The sequence below is a fragment of the Heptranchias perlo genome, chromosome 5 (assembly GCF_035084215.1).
Source record: "Heptranchias perlo isolate sHepPer1 chromosome 5, sHepPer1.hap1, whole genome shotgun sequence".
In the NCBI taxonomy this organism is placed as follows: domain Eukaryota; kingdom Metazoa; phylum Chordata; class Chondrichthyes; order Hexanchiformes; family Hexanchidae; genus Heptranchias; species Heptranchias perlo.
Genome location: NC_090329.1, coordinates 11,963,992 through 11,984,112, shown reverse-complemented (window position 1 = coordinate 11,984,112; position 20,121 = coordinate 11,963,992). Strand labels below are relative to the sequence as shown.

General features: G+C 40.3%; 1 protein-coding gene across 1 annotated transcript in view; it reads left to right on the top strand.

Annotated features, from left to right (window-relative positions):
• Positions 1–6,515: 6,515 nt before the first annotated feature.
• LOC137321556 (kelch domain-containing protein 7A) overlaps positions 6,516–20,121 on the top strand; it is a 30,975-nt gene continuing 17,369 nt past the window's right edge. The window contains exon 1 of the mRNA XM_067983952.1: positions 6,516–7,850. The gene's annotated coding sequence lies outside the window, so the exon portion shown is untranslated. The remainder of the gene's footprint in view (positions 7,851–20,121) is intronic.

Here is a 20,121-nt window from a genome sequence, read left to right as displayed (position 1 = left end):
TATTTATCCAATTCCCTTTTGAAAGTTACTATTGAATCTGCTCCCACCACCCTTTCAGCCAGTGTATTCCAAGTCGTCATAACTTGCTGCGTAAAAGAAATCCCATCTCCTCCCCACCCCCCCCCCCCCCCCAAGTTCTTTTGCCAATTACCTTAAATCTGTGTTCTCTGATTATCAACCATTCTGCCAGTTTCTCCTTATTTACTCTTATCAAAACCCTTCATGATTTTGAATACTTCTGTTAAATCTCCCCTTAACCTTCTCTGCTCTAAGGAGAACAATCCCAGCTTCTCTAATCTCTCCACATAACTGAATTCCCTCATCCCTGGTATCATTCTAGTAAATCTCCTCTGCACCCTCTCCATGGCCTTGACATCCTTCCTAAGGTGTGATGCCCAGAATTGGACACAGTACTCTAGCTGAGGTTATGAGAGAAAACACACTAGAATTACACCCTTTTTAATTTTAAGATACAGTCGTACTTTATACGACAAAATGTTTGTATTAATATTCCCCATGATTAAACCGTTAAAATATTTGTTGAAGCATGCTCCTTCATGGACATCAATTCTTACACTAGCTCAATTAGGGGAGAAAGGCAGTGTGGTCTTTACTCAATGGCTGTGCATACATAGCCCCTGTTTGAGCCCTGTCAGTCGTTCCTGCACCAGTGATTCAAACTTCCCATTTTAACTAGCAAATTAACTCTTGTGCGGTATAAGGGTTTGATAGCCTTAAAAGTCTATACTGTTTGCACTGGACAGATCCTCAGCTAACTGTACCTGGACTCTTAGTCATAGAGTTATACAGCACGGATAGAGGCCCTTCGGCCCATCGTGTCCGCGCCGGCCATCAGCCCTGTCTACTCTAATCCCATATTCCAGCATTTGGTCCGTAGCCTTGTATGCTATGGCATTTCAAGTGCTCATCCAAATGCTTCTTGAATGTTGAGGGTTCCTGCCTCCACAACCCTTTCAGACAGTGAGTTCCAGACTCCAACCACCCTCTGGGTGAAAAAGTTCTTTCTCAAATCCCCTCTAAACCTCCCGCCTTTTACCTTGAATCTATGTCCCCTTGTTATAGAACCCTCAACGAAGGGAAAAAGCTCCTTAGTATCCATCCTATCTGTGCCCCTCATAATTTTGTACACCTCAATCATGTCCCCCCTCAGCCTCCTCTGCTCCAAGGAAAACAAACCCAATCTTCCCAGTCTCTCTTCATAGCTGAAGCGCTCCAGCCCTGGTAACATCCTGGTGAATCTCCTCTGCACCCTCTCCAAAGCGATCACATCCTTCCTGTAGTGTGGCGACCAGAACTGCACACAGTACTCCAGCTGTTAGTGTGCTAACTGACATTCTGTTCATTTACACACTCTGTTTATTTACAATCTACTCCCAGTAAGATTCTTCAAATTCCAATGTCACCAGATTTCATGGAAAATAAGTATTGCGTTATATTGTTTTACAGAACAATGGATTATCACGCGAATTGTAGACAGCTGGGGTGTTAATTTGTGAACAATACCTACAAACGCCAAGCCAGCAACAAAGGGCCACCTACATGTCTAATTTATCTCTTGACTATCCATTATTTTTTGTAATATGTTAGGCATTGTTTTTCATTCCTGATAAAGGGCCATAGTCGCCTCGGGCTGAGTGAACTGTCAAAAGGTGAACAGTCTGGTGGTGATCATAGGCAATGGCTGGATGACTTCCTTATCAGCTAAACGATCTTTACTTTCTGAGGAAAAATATAAAACAGAGATAGAATTTTCATGAATGTTGATGGAAATCATGAAAGTATTAAAGTACAGGTGCTGTGAAGATGGATTACTTGGACCTATACAGTGTTAGCTGTGGCTCAGTGGTAGCACTTTTGGCCTCTGAGTCAGAAGGTTGTGAGTTCAAGCCCCACCCCGGAGACTTGAGCACATAATCTAGGCTGACACTCCAGTGCAGTACTGAGGGAGTGCTGCACTGTCGGAGGTGCCGTCTTTCAGATGAGACGTTAAATCGGGGGTCCGTCTGCCCTCTCAGGTGGATATAAAAGATCCCTTGGCACTATTCAAAGAAGAGCACGGGAGCTCTCCCCGGTGTCCTGGCCAACATTCATCCCTCAACCAACACCTACAACAAATGACCTGGTTACTTATTTAACTGCTGTTTGAGGGAGGTTGCTGTGCGCAAATTGGCTGCCACATTTCCTACATTGCAACAGTGACTACTTTGTAAAACACTTTGGGACGACCTGAGATCATGAAAAGAGTTATATAAATGTAAATCTTTCATTCACGTTCATCTTTGTTAATATAACAAAATGTAGGAACAGCAAAAACCCACTCAGGCCATCCAATTCAATTTGAGATTTGGGTCCACTTTCAAGATATTCAGTGACTATTCTTCATCAGCCTCATGTCCTGTACCAATTCCATAAGCTTTTATTTTCTGTTGAATCCAGAATCTATCCATTTTTTGAGTGCTGCCACAGTGGTGTGGTAAGTCCATCTCACAAGTTAACCATTCTAAATGTGCAGAGTTTATTCCTTAAAGGGACACTGTCTTCAAGGAAGAAGTGTTTTAAAACCCTTGTTTTGTCTATAAGTTCGAGACATGCCAACAAATCACACTGAACTGCATCATCACACCACTTATGTTTGTTCTCTTAATGTTGAAAATGACACCTGGCAGCTTGGTGGTTCTTCCTCTCCAAATTTAAAAAAAAACATTTTTCAAATTAACAAATGCTCAAGTTACATTTAACTTGAGCTCATAACTTCCATAACCCCTTTGCCACTGGTTATGCACAAAGAGATTGAAGTTGTGCTGTGAGACATTAATAACCAAGATGGTAAATTGTTGTATGAAATTTCTCTGTGCACCATTTTAACTAAAGCATTAACCGATCCATGTTAAACAAGTTAATGGCCCGTAAATTGCTCTGACCGGCAAACCAACAGTGTTCGCCGCGCATTAGATTTAAATTCACCCGCTAAGTTACCGCGTTCTTTTTGGCGGCAACTTCCTTGAACTGCGAGTTTAAATAACGTCAGCGTTCTTTCCCGGTCTGTGAGAGTGGTGAAAGGATCTCTATGTCCCCTCAAACAATCAGCTTGAAGCAAGCTGCCCTGTAAGAATCAGGAAGTGCAGTTCATTCACAAAGCGCGCAGACTAAAATCCTGGATGTGCTCGATGAGGTATTATAAAATGACATACAGAAAGCGAAATTAAGTGAGGATGAGATTAAGAGACAGAAGGAAAAAGATTTTTTAAAGTTTTTTAATTTAATTTTTTTTTTTAAATATCCAAAAACTATTAAAATCGGGAGTAATGAGACTCCACGTTTTTAAGTTATTTTTTAGTGCCAGAGAGGTGGTTTGGCAGTCATTAAGACTTACCACGCTGTTAAAACAGTTAAATTATAATTGTGGGCTGTATGTTGGCTGCCTTGTGTTGTTTTAAAGGTAAATAAGAGAGTGATTTCCTGAATCTGTCCTCACGCTGTTTATAAGTTACTTAATATCCTATTGCATAAACTTGTGAGAACCTCCTATCAGAGTAAAACAGCCAAAGATATTTTTTATTCACAATTTTTTGTGTGTCCAAGACATTATGTGCCAGATTTTCCTCTGAAAATAACAGCGAGTCTAACAGGGCTGACCATTATTTCTGTGCATCTGGTACAGAAACTTCCGGGGATCAAACATATGCAGTTAAATGTGGAAATCTGCGTACCAAATGAGACCCTCCTCCGTAAACCCCACAAGAACGACATCTCGCCGGCTAGCTCACCATTAAAATGAATGGAACGGCGTGAAGATCCTGCACTGACCTGATGGATACAAACTAATCTCGCCAAAAAGAGGGACTCCCAGTCGTAGCACACTTTTAACGGCGTGGTAAGTCTTAATGACTGTCAAACAACCTCTCTAGCACTGAAAATTAACTTCTACAAGCGTGGAGTCTCATTCCTTTAGATTTTAATTGTTTTTCTTTCTATCTTTTTAATCGCCGTCTCTTAATCCAATCTTTCCCTCTCTATTTCACTTTCTGTACCTGATCTGACATTGAATTCACTATTCTAACTTACACTTCCTGGTTCTGACTCCCTGCTGCTTATTAATGTGCTTCAACCTGATTGGTTAAGGGGATACACAGCTGCTTGCTGTTCAGACAGGTCCCAGATGTAGAGGGCACCTTACTTTTTTTTGGCTGTCTAATTTAGAGGAAGTTGCCATGCAAAAGCTCATAGACTTGCATTTGTGCATAGACTTTCTAACGAATGACAGGCGCCATTCACAGGAAATCAGGCACATTTATCAAGATAATGCTTAGCTACACAAATGTGGCATAGTTACTATTTTTTACATGTTAAAATAAACCATGGATCCACTGCCCCAATTGTTCAGTATTTTGTTATATAAAAAAAGCAAGAAGAGACTGTAACCAATGTTTTTTCTCTCTCTCCCGTTTGAACTGTTTGCCCTAAGCAATGATTTAGAGTTAGCCAGGGAGCAGCTGATCCCTAGTGGCATTTCTGAGGGTGTAATACATCCCCGGTCTGTGGCTTATCATGATCACTGGAGGTGAGCCTGTTGCTTGCCACCTGACACTTCCCAGGGTCTGGTCTTCTGGCATGTGCAGTGGTGTTTTTACCTGCTGAAGTAGAATTTGAGATGGGAAAGTATTGATTAACTTGCCGCTTGCTTGGCTCATAAGTTTCTGTACGTTGCTCAGAGATGGAGCTGACGGCCAGTTTAGTCAGCACATGGCTCCTGTGACTATGTCATTTGGGTGGGGAGAATCCAGGGACATGACTGCTCTGTCTTTTAACATGACTGCTCTGTCTTTTAACATGACTGCTCTGTCTTTTAACATGACTGCTCTGTCTTTTAACATGACTGCTCTGTCTTTTAACATGACTGCTCTGTCTTTTAACATGACTGCTCTGTCTTTTAACATGACTGTGTGTACCACAGTAAGTGGGGGGGAAGTGTTGGATCGTAATCAATGAATGAACTTCTGCCATGCTTAAGTATAGGGGTCAGTAAAATTGTTTTTTTTAAATCACTTTCCACTGATAAATTCCTGTATTTTTTTCAGGTGATGAATTGGTAAACATAGATGCCTTCCTAAATTTGGGAACCCCTCCCCCAAAAATTACCCATTATATTCTTAATAAAATTTGGGACCAGAGGTGCATGCATATCACATCCATGATGTCAACATACAAATTGCAAGCTGTACTTGCCATGCTGGCATCACTGATATGATGCACGCACATCCCTGGATCTGATTTTCAGTAGGAGACGAAACGAACGCTGTACCATATGGATTTTTTTTTTAAGGGGGCCTGAATCGTCTCTGGATACTGCAGCAAGCTTTAGTATTTCAGTCCTATGGGAGCGAGGGCAATGGTGCACTGACATAGTTACCACACTGGTGGCCCCTTGAAGACTGAGGTCATCAATCAAAAGCTGATTCAGAACACACACCAAGGCATTGATTACTAAAAGCAAGATCACAGTTGTTCTCCTAAGCACACTTTTTTTATTATCCCACCATTGTAGTGGCAGGGGATTCATAGAATCTTACAGTACAGAAGGATACCATTCGGCCCATCATGCCTGTGCCGACTCTTTGAAAGAGCTATCCAATTAGTCCCACTCCCCACCCCCCCCCCCCCACCCCCATCCCTGGCACCACAACAATAAACATAGGGGCCTTGATATCTTGTGGGACAGATCTCCCAGAGAAACAGCATAAATGGCTGATAACTGCCATTTACACTCTTTCTCTGAGGATTTCACCAGTCTCCTGCTGGTGTTATGGTAGGAGTCCACTGGAACCCCCATGGAATTTCAGGGTCAGATACTATTAATCAAAAACAAATCTAGCGGGGACGAAGTGAGATGGTTAGCCCCGTAACAACTGCAAACTAGGTAAATAATTGTGGGTTGTCATTTAACTTGTCTGTACTTTTATTAGTACCTTACTTGTTTTCTGAAGTTTAGCAATGTTCCCAATTAGAAGTTTTTTTAATAATAAACTGATTTGCTCCAAATTCACCCAAGTTTCTTTTTTTTTGGGTGGGTGGGGGGGGGGCAATTTTTCTGCTGATTTTCTCTCGCACAAAAAAAATTAAAAACAAAAAACCCAGGTCTTCAAATCGGCAATAAAACTGGCATTAATAATTCTTATGCAACTGGCAATAAAATGTTAATGTAAAGCCGTAAGAACCCAAGAAACACAAACAAGTTTACATTGAGGCTCAAAAAAAATCTACAGGTGCCTCAGCTGGTGATCTTTAAAAAAATTGGGGAAGGGTGGGTGTCACATTTGGTAAGAGAGTATGACATTGGTTTCCTCGCGGTGCCTCCCTCCACCTCAGTCGCTCCAATATGGGCCAGTAGCCCTTGACACACGGTGAAAATATTTCAATCCTGTTTTAGGAAGCAGCATTAACTTGCTGCTGATGGAGAAGGTGGAAGGGTTAATTATTACTCGGGCGGTTGCTTGAGTCAGAACGTCATGGATTAAAGTCTAATTCCAGGTCTTGAGCACATAATCCAAGCTGACGTCCTGGGGCAAGACTGAAACACGGAGATGCCATTAGTTCAGGCGGAACGTTAAACTTGGATCTATCTATCTGTCTGTTCCTGTAGTTCAGGTACATTGAAAAAAGCATTTGGTGGGGGGGGGTCCAGTCTTAGACCTGAAACGTCGACTGACTGACTGACTTCTGCTCCTCCACAAATGCTGCTGAGTGTTTCCAGCTTTTTCTGTTTTTTTTGTCTTTTGAGTTCTGCTGTATTGACTCTTCCATCCCCAGAAAGAGACTCACTTGCCAATGTAATATTTTACAAGTGGCCGCCGAATTTGCTGACCCAACACCAGCCACTGCACTGCAATGTATGTGAAGTGCTGTGGGAGCTGAGCTTTCGGAGAGATGAGGTGCCGTGTGAGTGCAAGTGGTGGCTAGGACTGACAACTCAGGCCAGCTTCATCTTGCACGCAAGTTGGTGACAATGTCCGATTCAGAACACGTCGGCTGGCTCCAGTATAGAGCAGAGCAGAGCATATCCGGAAATGACCCACTCCCTGTAAATAATGTACAATTGCCGCAGGTCCCATCAGCAGTTCTCACAGCTGAAAAAGAGTGCTGAGGAAGTGGGCGGGACTGACTGCATTCATCTAAAAGGATACTTTTGTTTTCATCAAACTATCCATTAAAAGCACCAAGAAAGCGGTGACGCAAGATGCAGTCGGTAAAAGAATGATTAAGACCCCAGTCCATCGATATGTACACGCGTCAAGCAGATTTAAATTGGTTACAAGAATCATTCATTCAGCAGAGGCAAAGCAGTGGGAGGCTTTTCAGCTTTTCCCCCCCCATCAAAGTGGATGGACTGAGCGATACCTCCCATTATTTATCAACATTTAGCAGGCAATACCGAGCGCTGTACCAAAGAGGTAGAGGGGCAAAGGGGGAGGAGCGAAGCCGAGGGTCCTGTGATTCGGGTGAACTAATGAATAAACCCAGGAATGGACGGATCCACGAGCGAGACTTTTCCTGCCGCTGGGAAGCAGAGCCGACGCGGGACTGGCCAAGAAGCCGCTGATGGTGTAACTCCGGATTAAAGGACACTCCAGTCGGTGACAGGGCGCCTCTGCTCACCTTCACGTTACACGCTCTCATCGGTTGTGGCAGCCGTTTCTGATCAAACCCCTCGCTTGTATTTCTGAGAAGCTTTCACAGTCAAGAAGGGGGGGGTGGGGGGGAGAAGCTCTACAGGTCCAGACTGGCAGGTTCCTTGCTGACATGATTAATGGCAGTTTGCATTTGACCTCTCAGTAAGTGGTCTGATTTTTCTTTCCTCCTTTTTCTTGTGTATAACAGTGTGCTAAATTCGAATTAGAAAAACCGGAGACGAGAATAGCTTCCAGGTATTTGAATTGCACCATGTATATTTACGCTAGTGGCGGGCAGTCGTTACAACTCAGCTTTTAATACAAATCCTGTTTTTATGAAGACGATTTTACGTGTGAACGATAAAAAAAAAACCAAATGGACTGATATTAATGCAGTGTGAATATGTGCAGTTTTTTCCACTTATTTAGTCATTGCAGTATTTGAAAACGAAGAATGTGTGCAAAATACTATTTAAACCGGAACGGGTTAGGACGATTTTTCTTTAAAATATCACCATAAACCCACAGATCAAATAGATCCTTTTCTGTTGTGTTCTGACTCCATTGTTTGGTCCTGAAACCTTTGGATGTGCAGCTCAATATCATTCTTACATACTCAAAAAAAAAAAAAAATCCCAATTCCAATCTGGCCGTCAAACGTACTATTGCAAAAATACCCAGAGAATTGTTCCAGCGAAAGGCTGCAGTCAATCCTTGCAGTGCTGCAATCTCCACATCCCCTCATTAATCCACATGCCTGGTCTCTTCCGATGAGCACGCATGCGCCTGCCTCCTCGCCTTCCCGAGGGTGATATGGACGAGAGGACAGGGCGAGTATTAAACTCCAGCACACCGAGTCTGTGCCGCGCTGCTCACTGACCGTCCAGCACCGCGTCAGCTGTGAATGACACAGCAACGCTATTCAATTTGAACAAACTGAGCCTATGCCTTTCGGCCACCATTGGATTTGCACAGGCACCGCAACAAACCACACAGACTGAACTCCGGATTTACTGCTGCTGCTGCGAAAAAAAAAAATAGCGTGTTGCATATTCTCTTTAAAATGCAATTTCGTCTACAGAATTTCTGTATTAAGTGTTGCTATATTTTCTACCTTTTATGGAGAGATACACAAGCAGTGGGAGTTCATTTAAACAATGCAGGCTGAGCTGATGCAAATATTTGATATAAAGATTTCTTTGTAGTAAATAGGTGTTATAATTCGGGAAGTATGTGCATTAGTTTTGAGGATTAAGTTGATTTGAATCATTTTTAAACTGCAACTGAACAACGTGCTGTTGTAGCCACCGCCTGGTGTTTTATGGATTGCAGTGCAGTACAAAACTACTGCACTCAAATACTACTATACTCAGTGCAATACTACTGCAGTCAGTGCAATTCTACTGCACTCAAACTCCACTATACTCAGTGCAATACTACTACAATCAAACACCACTATACTCAGTGCAATACTACTGCATTCAAACACTAATAGTCTCAGTGCAATACTACTGCACTCAAATATTACTATACTCAGTGCAATACTACTGCACTCAAACACTACTATACTCTGCAATACCACTGCAGTCAGTGCAATACTACTGCACTCAAACACTAATATACTCAGTGCAATACGACTGCAGTCAGTGCAATACTACTGCACTCAAACACTAATATACTCAGTGCAATACGACTGCAGTCAGTGCAATACTACTGCACTCAAACACTAATATACTCAGTGCAATACGACTGCAGTCAGTGCAATACGACTGCACTCAAACACTAATATACTCAGTGCAATACGACTGCCCTCAAATACTACTATAATCAGTGCAATACTACTGCAGTCAGTGCAATACTACTGCACTCAAACACTAATATACTCAGTGCAATACTACTGCAGTCAATGCAATACTACTGCACTCAAACACTAATATACTCAGTGCAATACTACTGCAGTCAGTGCAATACTACTGCACTCAAACACTACTATACTCAGTGCAATACTACTACAATCAAACACTAATATACTCAGTGCAATACTACTGCACTCAAATACTACTATACTCTGCAATACCACTGCAGTCAGTGCAATACTGCACTCAAACACTAATATACTCAGTGCAATACTACTGCAGTCAGTGCAATACTACTGCACTCAAACACTAATATACTCTGCAATACTACTGCCCTCAAATACTACTATACTCAGTGCAATACTACTGCACTCAAACACTAATATACTCAGTGCAATACTACTGCAGTCAGTGCAATACTACTGCACTCAAATACTACTATACTCAGTGCAATACTACTGCAGTCAGTGCAATACTACTGCACTCAAATACTACTATACTCAGTGCAATACTACTGCAGTCAGTGCAATACTACTGCACGCAAACACTAATATACTCAGTGCAATACTACTGCAATCAAACACTACTATACTCAGTGCAATACTACTGCAGTCAGTGCAATACTACTGCACGCAAACACTAATATACTCTGCAATACTACTGCAATCAAACACTAATATACTCAGTGCAATACTACTGCACTCAAACACTAATATACTCTGCAATACTACTGCCCTCAAATACTACTATACTCAGTGCAATACTACTGCAGTCAAACACTAATATATTCTGCAATACTACTGCCCTCAAATACTACTACTATACTCAGTGCAATACTACTGCAGTCAGTGCAATACTACTGCACTCAAACACTAATATACTGAGTGCAATACTACTGCACTCAAACACTACCATACTCTGCAATACTACTGCAGTCAATGCAATACTACTGCACTCAAACACTAATATACTCAGTGCAATACTACTGCACTCAAATACTACTATACTCCGTGCAATACTACTTCAGTCAGTGCAATACTACTGCACTCAAATACTACTATACTCCGTGCAATACTACTGCAGTCAGTGCAATACTACTGCACTCAAATACTACTATACTCAGTGCAATACTACTGCAGTCAAACACTAATATACTCTGCAATACTACTGCCCTCAAATACTACTATACTCAGTGCAATACTACTGCAGTCAATGCAATACTACTGCACGCAAACACTAAAATACACAGTGCAATACTACTGCACTCAAACACTAATATACTCTGCAATACTACTGCCCTCAAATACTACTATACTCAGTGCAATACTACTGCAGTCAAACACTAATATACTCAGTGCAATACTACTGTACTCAAATACTACTATACTCTGCAATACTACTGCAGTCAGTGCAATACTACTGCACTCAAACACTAATATACTCAGTGCAATACTACTGCACTCAAACACTACCATACTCTGCAATACTACTGCAGTCAGTGCAATACTACTGCACTCAAATACTACTATATTCAGTTCAATAGTACTGCAGTCATTGCAATACTACTGCACTCAAACACTAATATACTCTGCAATACTACTGCAGTCAGTGCAATACTACTGCACTCAAACACTAATATACTCAGTGCAATACTACTGCACTCAAATACTACTATACTCAGTGCAATACTACTGCAGTCAGTGCAATGCTACTATACTCAAACACTAATATACTCAGTGCAATACTACTGCACGCAAACACTAATATACTCAGTGCAATACTACTACAATCAAACACTACTATACTCAGTGCAATACTACTGCAGTCAGTGCAATACTACTGCACGCAAACACTAATATACTCAGTGCAATACTACTGCAATCAAACACTACCATACTCTGCAATACTACTGCAGTCAGTGCAATACTACTGCACGCAAACACTAATATACTCTGCAATACTACTGCCCTCAAATACTACTATACTCAGTGCAATACTACTGCAGTCAAACACTAATATACTCAGTGCAATACTACTGTACTCAAATACTACTATACTCTGCAATACTACTGCAGTCAGTGCAATACTACTGCACTCAAACACTAATATACTCAGTGCAATACTACTGCACTCAAACACTAATATACTCAGTGCAATACTACTGCACTCAAACACTACCATACTCTGCAATACTACTGCAGTCAGTGCAATACTACTGCACTCAAATACTACTATATTCAGTTCAATAGTACTGCAGTCATTGCAATACTACTGCACTCAAACACTAATATACTCTGCAATACTACTGCAGTCAGTGCAATACTACTGCACTCAAACACTAATATACTCAGTGCAATACTACTGCACTCAAATACTACTATACTCAGTGCAATACTACTGCAGTCAGTGCAATGCTACTATACTCAAACACTAATATACTCAGTGCAATACTACTGCACGCAAACACTAATATACTCAGTGCAATACTACTACAATCAAACACTACTATACTCAGTGCAATACTACTGCAGTCAGTGCAATACTACTGCACGCAAACACTAATATACTCAGTGCAATACTACTGCAATCAAACACTACTATACTCAGTGCAATACTACTGCAGTCAGTGCAATACTACTGCACGCAAACACTAATATACTCTGCAATACTACTGCAATCAAACACTACTACACTCAGTGCAATACTACTGCACTCAAACACTAATATACTCAGTGCAATACGACTGCAGTCAGTGCAATACTACTGCACTCAAACACTAATATACTCAGTGCAATACGACTGCAGTCAGTGCAATACTACTGCACTCAAACATTAATATACTCAGTGCAATACGACTGCAGTCAGTGCAATACTACTGCACTCAAACACTAATATACTCAGTGCAATACGACTGCAGTCAGTGCAATACTACTGCACTCAAACATTAATATACTCAGTGCAATACGACTGCCCTCAAATACTACTATACTCAGTGCAATACTACTGCAGTCATTGCAATACTACTGCAAACACTAATATACTCAGTGCAATACTACTGCACTCAAATACTACTGTACTCAGTGCAATACTACTGCACTCAAAACACTAATATACTCAGTGCAATACTACTGCACTCAAACACTAATATACTCTGCAATACTACTGCCCTCAAATACTACTATACTCAGTGCAATACGACTGCAGTCAGTGCAATACTACTGCACTCAAACACTAATATACTCAGTGCAATACGACTGCAGTCAGTGCAATACTACTGCACTCAAATACTACTATACTCAGTGCAATACTACTGCAGTCAGTGCAATACTACTGCACTCAAATACTACTATACTCAGTGCAATACTACTGCAGTCAGTGCAATACTACTGCACGCAAACACTAATATACTCAGTGCAATACTACTGCAATCAAACACTACTATACTCAGTGCAATACTACTGCAGTCAGTGCAATACTACTGCACGCAAACACTAATATACTCTGCAATACTACTGCAATCAAACACTAATATACTCAGTGCAATACTACTGCACTCAAACACTAATATACTCAGTGCAATACTACTGCCCTCAAATACTACTATACTCAGTGCAATACTACTGCAGTCAAACACTAATATATTCTGCAATACTACTGCCCTCAAATACTACTATACTCAGTGCAATACTACTGCAGTCAGTGCAATACTACTGCACTCAAACACTAATATACTCAGTGCAATACTACTGCACTCAAACACTACCATACTCTGCAATACTACTGCAGTCAATGCAATACTACTGCACTCAAACACTAATATACTCAGTGCAATACTACTGCACTCAAATACTACTATACTCCGTGCAATACTACTTCAGTCAGTGCAATACTACTGCACTCAAATACTACTATACTCAGTGCAATACTACTGCAGTCAGTGCAATACTACTGCACGCAAACACTAATATACTCAGTGCAATACTACTGCAATCAAACACTACCATACTCTGCAATACTACTGCAGTCAGTGCAATACTACTGCACGCAAACACTAATATACTCTGCAATACTACTGCCCTCAAATACTACTATACTCAGTGCAATACTACTGCAGTCAAACACTAATATACTCAGTGCAATACTACTGTACTCAAATACTACTATACTCTGCAATACTACTGCAGTCAGTGCAATACTACTGCACTCAAACACTAATATACTCAGTGCAATACTACTGCACTCAAACACTACCATACTCTGCAATACTACTGCAGTCAGTGCAATACTACTGCACTCAAATACTACTATATTCAGTTCAATAGTACTGCAGTCATTGCAATACTACTGCACTCAAACACTAATATACTCTGCAATACTACTGCAGTCAGTGCAATACTACTGCACTCAAACACTAATATACTCAGTGCAATACTACTGCACTCAAATACTACTATACTCAGTGCAATACTACTGCAGTCAGTGCAATGCTACTATACTCAAACACTAATATACTCAGTGCAATACTACTGCACGCAAACACTAATATACTCAGTGCAATACTACTACAATCAAACACTACTATACTCAGTGCAATACTACTGCAGTCAGTGCAATACTACTGCACGCAAACACTAATATACTCAGTGCAATACTACTGCAATCAAACACTACTATACTCAGTGCAATACTACTGCAGTCAGTGCAATACTACTGCACGCAAACACTAATATACTCTGCAATACTACTGCAATCAAACACTACTACACTCAGTGCAATACTACTGCACTCAAACACTAATATACTCAGTGCAATACGACTGCAGTCAGTGCAATACTACTGCACTCAAACACTAATATACTCAGTGCAATACGACTGCAGTCAGTGCAATACTACTGCACTCAAACATTAATATACTCAGTGCAATACGACTGCAGTCAGTGCAATACTACTGCACTCAAACACTAATATACTCAGTGCAATACGACTGCAGTCAGTGCAATACTACTGCACTCAAACATTAATATACTCAGTGCAATACGACTGCCCTCAAATACTACTATACTCAGTGCAATACTACTGCAGTCATTGCAATACTACTGCAAACACTAATATACTCAGTGCAATACTACTGCACTCAAATACTACTGTACTCAGTGCAATACTACTGCACTCAAAACACTAATATACTCAGTGCAATACTACTGCACTCAAACACTAATATACTCTGCAATACTACTGCCCTCAAATACTACTATACTCAGTGCAATACGACTGCAGTCAGTGCAATACTACTGCACTCAAACACTAATATACTCAGTGCAATACGACTGCAGTCAGTGCAATACTACTGCACTCAAATACTACTATACTCAGTGCAATACTACTGCAGTCAGTGCAATACTACTGCACTCAAATACTACTATACTCAGTGCAATACTACTGCAGTCAGTGCAATACTACTGCACGCAAACACTAATATACTCAGTGCAATACTACTGCAATCAAACACTACTATACTCAGTGCAATACTACTGCAGTCAGTGCAATACTACTGCACGCAAACACTAATATACTCTGCAATACTACTGCAATCAAACACTAATATACTCAGTGCAATACTACTGCACTCAAACACTAATATACTCAGTGCAATACTACTGCCCTCAAATACTACTATACTCAGTGCAATACTACTGCAGTCAAACACTAATATATTCTGCAATACTACTGCCCTCAAATACTACTATACTCAGTGCAATACTACTGCAGTCAGTGCAATACTACTGCACTCAAACACTAATATACTCAGTGCAATACTACTGCACTCAAACACTACCATACTCTGCAATACTACTGCAGTCAATGCAATACTACTGCACTCAAACACTAATATACTCAGTGCAATACTACTGCACTCAAATACTACTATACTCCGTGCAATACTACTTCAGTCAGTGCAATACTACTGCACTCAAATACTACTATACTCCGTGCAATACTACTGCAGTCAGTGCAATACTACTGCACTCAAATACTACTATACTCGGTGCAATACTACTGCACTCAAATACTACTATACTCAGTGCAATACTACTGCAGTCAAACACTAATATACTCTGCAATACTACTGCCCTCAAATACTACTATACTCAGTGCAATACTACTGCAGTCAATGCAATACTACTGCACGCAAACACTAAAATACACAGTGCAATACTACTGCACTCAAACACTAATATACTCTGCAATACTACTGCCCTCAAATACTACTATACTCAGTGCAATACTACTGCAGTCAAACACTAATATACTCAGTGCAATACTACTGTACTCAAATACTACTATACTCTGCAATACTACTGCAGTCAGTGCAATACTACTGCACTCAAACACTAATATACTCAGTGCAATACTACTGCACTCAAACACTACCATACTCTGCAATACTACTGCAGTCAGTGCAATACTACTGCACTCAAATACTACTATATTCAGTTCAATAGAACTGCAGTCATTGCAATACTACTGCACTCAAACACTAATATACTCTGCAATACTACTGCAGTCAGTGCAATACTACTGCACTCAAACACTAATATACTCAGTGCAATACTACTGCACTCAAATACTACTATACTCAGTGCAATACTACTGCAAACACTAATATACTCAGTGCAATACTACTGCACTCAAATACTACTATACTCAGTGCAATACTACTGCAGTCAGTGCAATGCTACTATACTCAAACACTAATATACTCAGTGCAATACTACTGCACGCAAACACTAATATACTCAGTGCAATACTACTACAATCAAACACTACTATACTCAGTGCAATACTACTGCAGTCAGTGCAATACTACTGCACGCAAACACTAATATACTCAGTGCAATACTACTGCAATCAAACACTACTATACTCAGTGCAATACTACTGCAGTCAGTGCAATACTACTGCACGCAAACACTAATATACTCTGCAATACTACTGCAATCAAACACTACTACACTCAGTGCAATACTACTGCACTCAAACACTAATATACTCAGTGCAATACGACTGCAGTCAGTGCAATACTACTGCACTCAAACACTAATATACTCAGTGCAATACGACTGCAGTCAGTGCAATACTACTGCACTCAAACATTAATATACTCAGTGCAATACGACTGCAGTCAGTGCAATACTACTGCACTCAAACACTAATATACTCAGTGCAATACGACTGCAGTCAGTGCAATACTACTGCACTCAAACATTAATATACTCAGTGCAATACGACTGCCCTCAAATACTACTATACTCAGTGCAATACTACTGCAGTCATTGCAATACTACTGCAAACACTAATATACTCAGTGCAATACTACTGCACTCAAATACTACTGTACTCAGTGCAATACTACTGCACTCAAAACACTAATATACTCAGTGCAATACTACTGCACTCAAACACTAATATACTCTGCAATACTACTGCCCTCAAATACTACTATACTCAGTGCAATACTACTGCAGTCAGTGCAATACTACTTCACTCAAACACTAATATACTCTGCAATACTACTGCCCTCAAATACTACTACACTCAGTGCAATACGACTGCCCTCAAATACTACTATACTCAGTGCAATACTACTGCAGTCATTGCAATACTACTGCAAACACTAATATACTCAGTGCAATACTACTGCACTCAAACACTAATATACTCTGCAATACTACTGCCCTCAAATACTACTACACTCAGTGCAATACTACTGCACTCAAAACACTAATATACTCAGTGCAATACTACTGCACTCAAATACTACTATACTCAGTGCAATACTACTGCAGTCAGTGCAATGCTACTATACTCAAACACTAATATACTCAGTGCAATACTACTGCACTCAAATACTACTATACTCAGTGCAATACTACTGCAGTCATTGCAATACTACTGCAAACACTAATATACTCAGTGCGATACTACTGCACTCAAGTACTACTATACTCCGTGCAATACTACAGCAGTCAGTGCAATACTACTGCACTCAAAACACTAATATACTCAGTGCAATACTACTGCACTCAAATACTACTATACTCTGGAATACTACTGCTCTCAAATACTACTATACTCAGTGCAATACTATTGCAGTCAGTGCAATACTACTGCACTCAAACACTACTATACTCAATGCAATACTACTGCAGTCAAATACTACTGCACTCAAGTACTACTATACTCAGTGCAATACTACTGCAGTCAGTGCAATACTACACTGAAATACAATTATACTCAGCGCAATACTACTGCACTCAAACACTACTATACTCAGTGCAATACTACTGCAGTCAGTGCAATACTACTGCAAACACTAATATACTCAGTGCAATACTACTATACTCAGTGCAATACTACTGCAGTCAGTGCAATACTACTGCACTCAAATACAATTATGCTCAGTACAATACTACTGCAGTCAGTGTAATACTGCACTAAAATACAATTATACTCAGTGCAATACTACTGCAGTCAGTCTAATACTACTGCACTCAAGTACTACTATACTCAGTGCAATACTACTGCAGTCAGTGCAACACTACTGCACTCAAATATAATTATACTCAGTACAATACTACTGCACTCAAATACAATTATACTCAGTACAATACTACTGCAGTCAGTGTAATACTACTGCAAACACTACTATACTCAGTGCAATACTACTATACTCAGTGCAATACTACTGCACTCAAATACTACTATACTCAGTGCAATACTACTGCAGTCAAATACTAATATACTCAGTGCAATACTACTGCAAACACTACTATACTCAGTGCAATACTACTATAAACAATTTTACAACACCAAGTTATAGTCCAGCAATTTTATTTTAAATTCACAAGCTTTCGGAGATTTTCTCCTTCCTCAGGTAAATGTTTCAAGATCTCCTTGAAGCCTACGCATTTATACATATTGAATGCGTAGGCTTCAAGGAGATCTTGAAACATTTACCTGAGGAAGGAGAAAATCTCCGAAAGCTTGTGAATTTAAAATAAAATTGCTGGACTATAACTTGGTGTTGTAAAATTGTTTACAATTGTCAACCCCAGTCCATCACCGGCATCTCCACATCAATACTACTATACTCAGTGCAATACGACTGCACTCAAATACTACTATGCTCAGTGCAATACTACTGCAGTCAAATACTAATATACTCAGTGCAATACTACTGCAAACACTACTATACTCAGTGCAATACTACTATACTCATTGCAATACTACTGCACTCAAATACTACTATACTCAGTGCAATACTACTGCACTCAAATACAATTATACTCAGTACAATACTACTGCAGTCAGTGTAATACTACTGCAAACACTACTATACTCAGTGCAATACTACTATACTCAGTGCAATACTACTGCACTCAAATACTACTATACTCAGTGCAATACTACTGCACTCAAATACTACTATACTCAGTGCAATACTACTGCACTCAAATACAATTATACTCAGTACAATACTACTGCACTCAAATACATTTATACTCAGTGCAATACTACTGCACTCAAATACAATTATACTCAGTACAATACTACTATACTCAAATACAACTATACGCTGTGCAATACTACTGCAGTCAGTGCAATACTACTATACTCAAATACAATTATACTTAGTATTGCACTGACTGCAGTAGTATTGCGCTGAGTATAGTTGTATTTGCGTATAGTAGTATTGCACTGACTGCAGTAGTATTGCACTACTATACTCAAATACAACAATACTCAGCGCAATACTACTGCAGTCAGTGCACTTAGTACAGTATAGTACGACTGCACTCCACAATACAGTACAGTATTACTGCACTCAGTACAATATGGCTGATCAGATGGTTTTCATTTAGTCACAAATGTACTTGTGTAAGTTGCGAATGTAACCTCTCACACCTCTTGCTCGCTGCTCGCCCCTTTTCTGTCTTGCAAAGCTTTAGCTTTCCTTGCTTATCACATTGAAGCATAGGAACAGGAGCAGGCCATTTAGCCCCTCGCGCCTGTTCCGCCATTTAAAGAGATCATGGCTGATCTATGACCTAACTCCATATACTGCACTCAAACACTACTATACTCAGTGCAATACTACTGCACTTAAACACTACTATACTGAGTGCAATACTACTGCACTTAAACACTACTATACTCAGTAAGATACCTGCCTTATCCCCATATCTCTTAATACCTTTGGTTAACAAAAATCTATCAATCTCAGATTTTAAATGAACAATTGAACTAACATCAACTGCCGCTTCCAAACTTTTACCACTCTTTGCGTGACCACAACAACAGGTTTCTCAACCCTGGTGTTGCTATGTCCCTGCAGATTGCTCAGTGTCTCTCTCTAATCAGGCTGTCTCGTCAGTCTGGAACCAACCTTCAGTTTGCACTGAACTGTTCATACTGTACTTCGCTATTCAGATGCTCCGCCCCCTTCTCTTCCCCCCCCCCCCCCGAGTTTTTTTTAACCACACACAATGTGCCTTTTGATAGTTTTATGGTGCTCA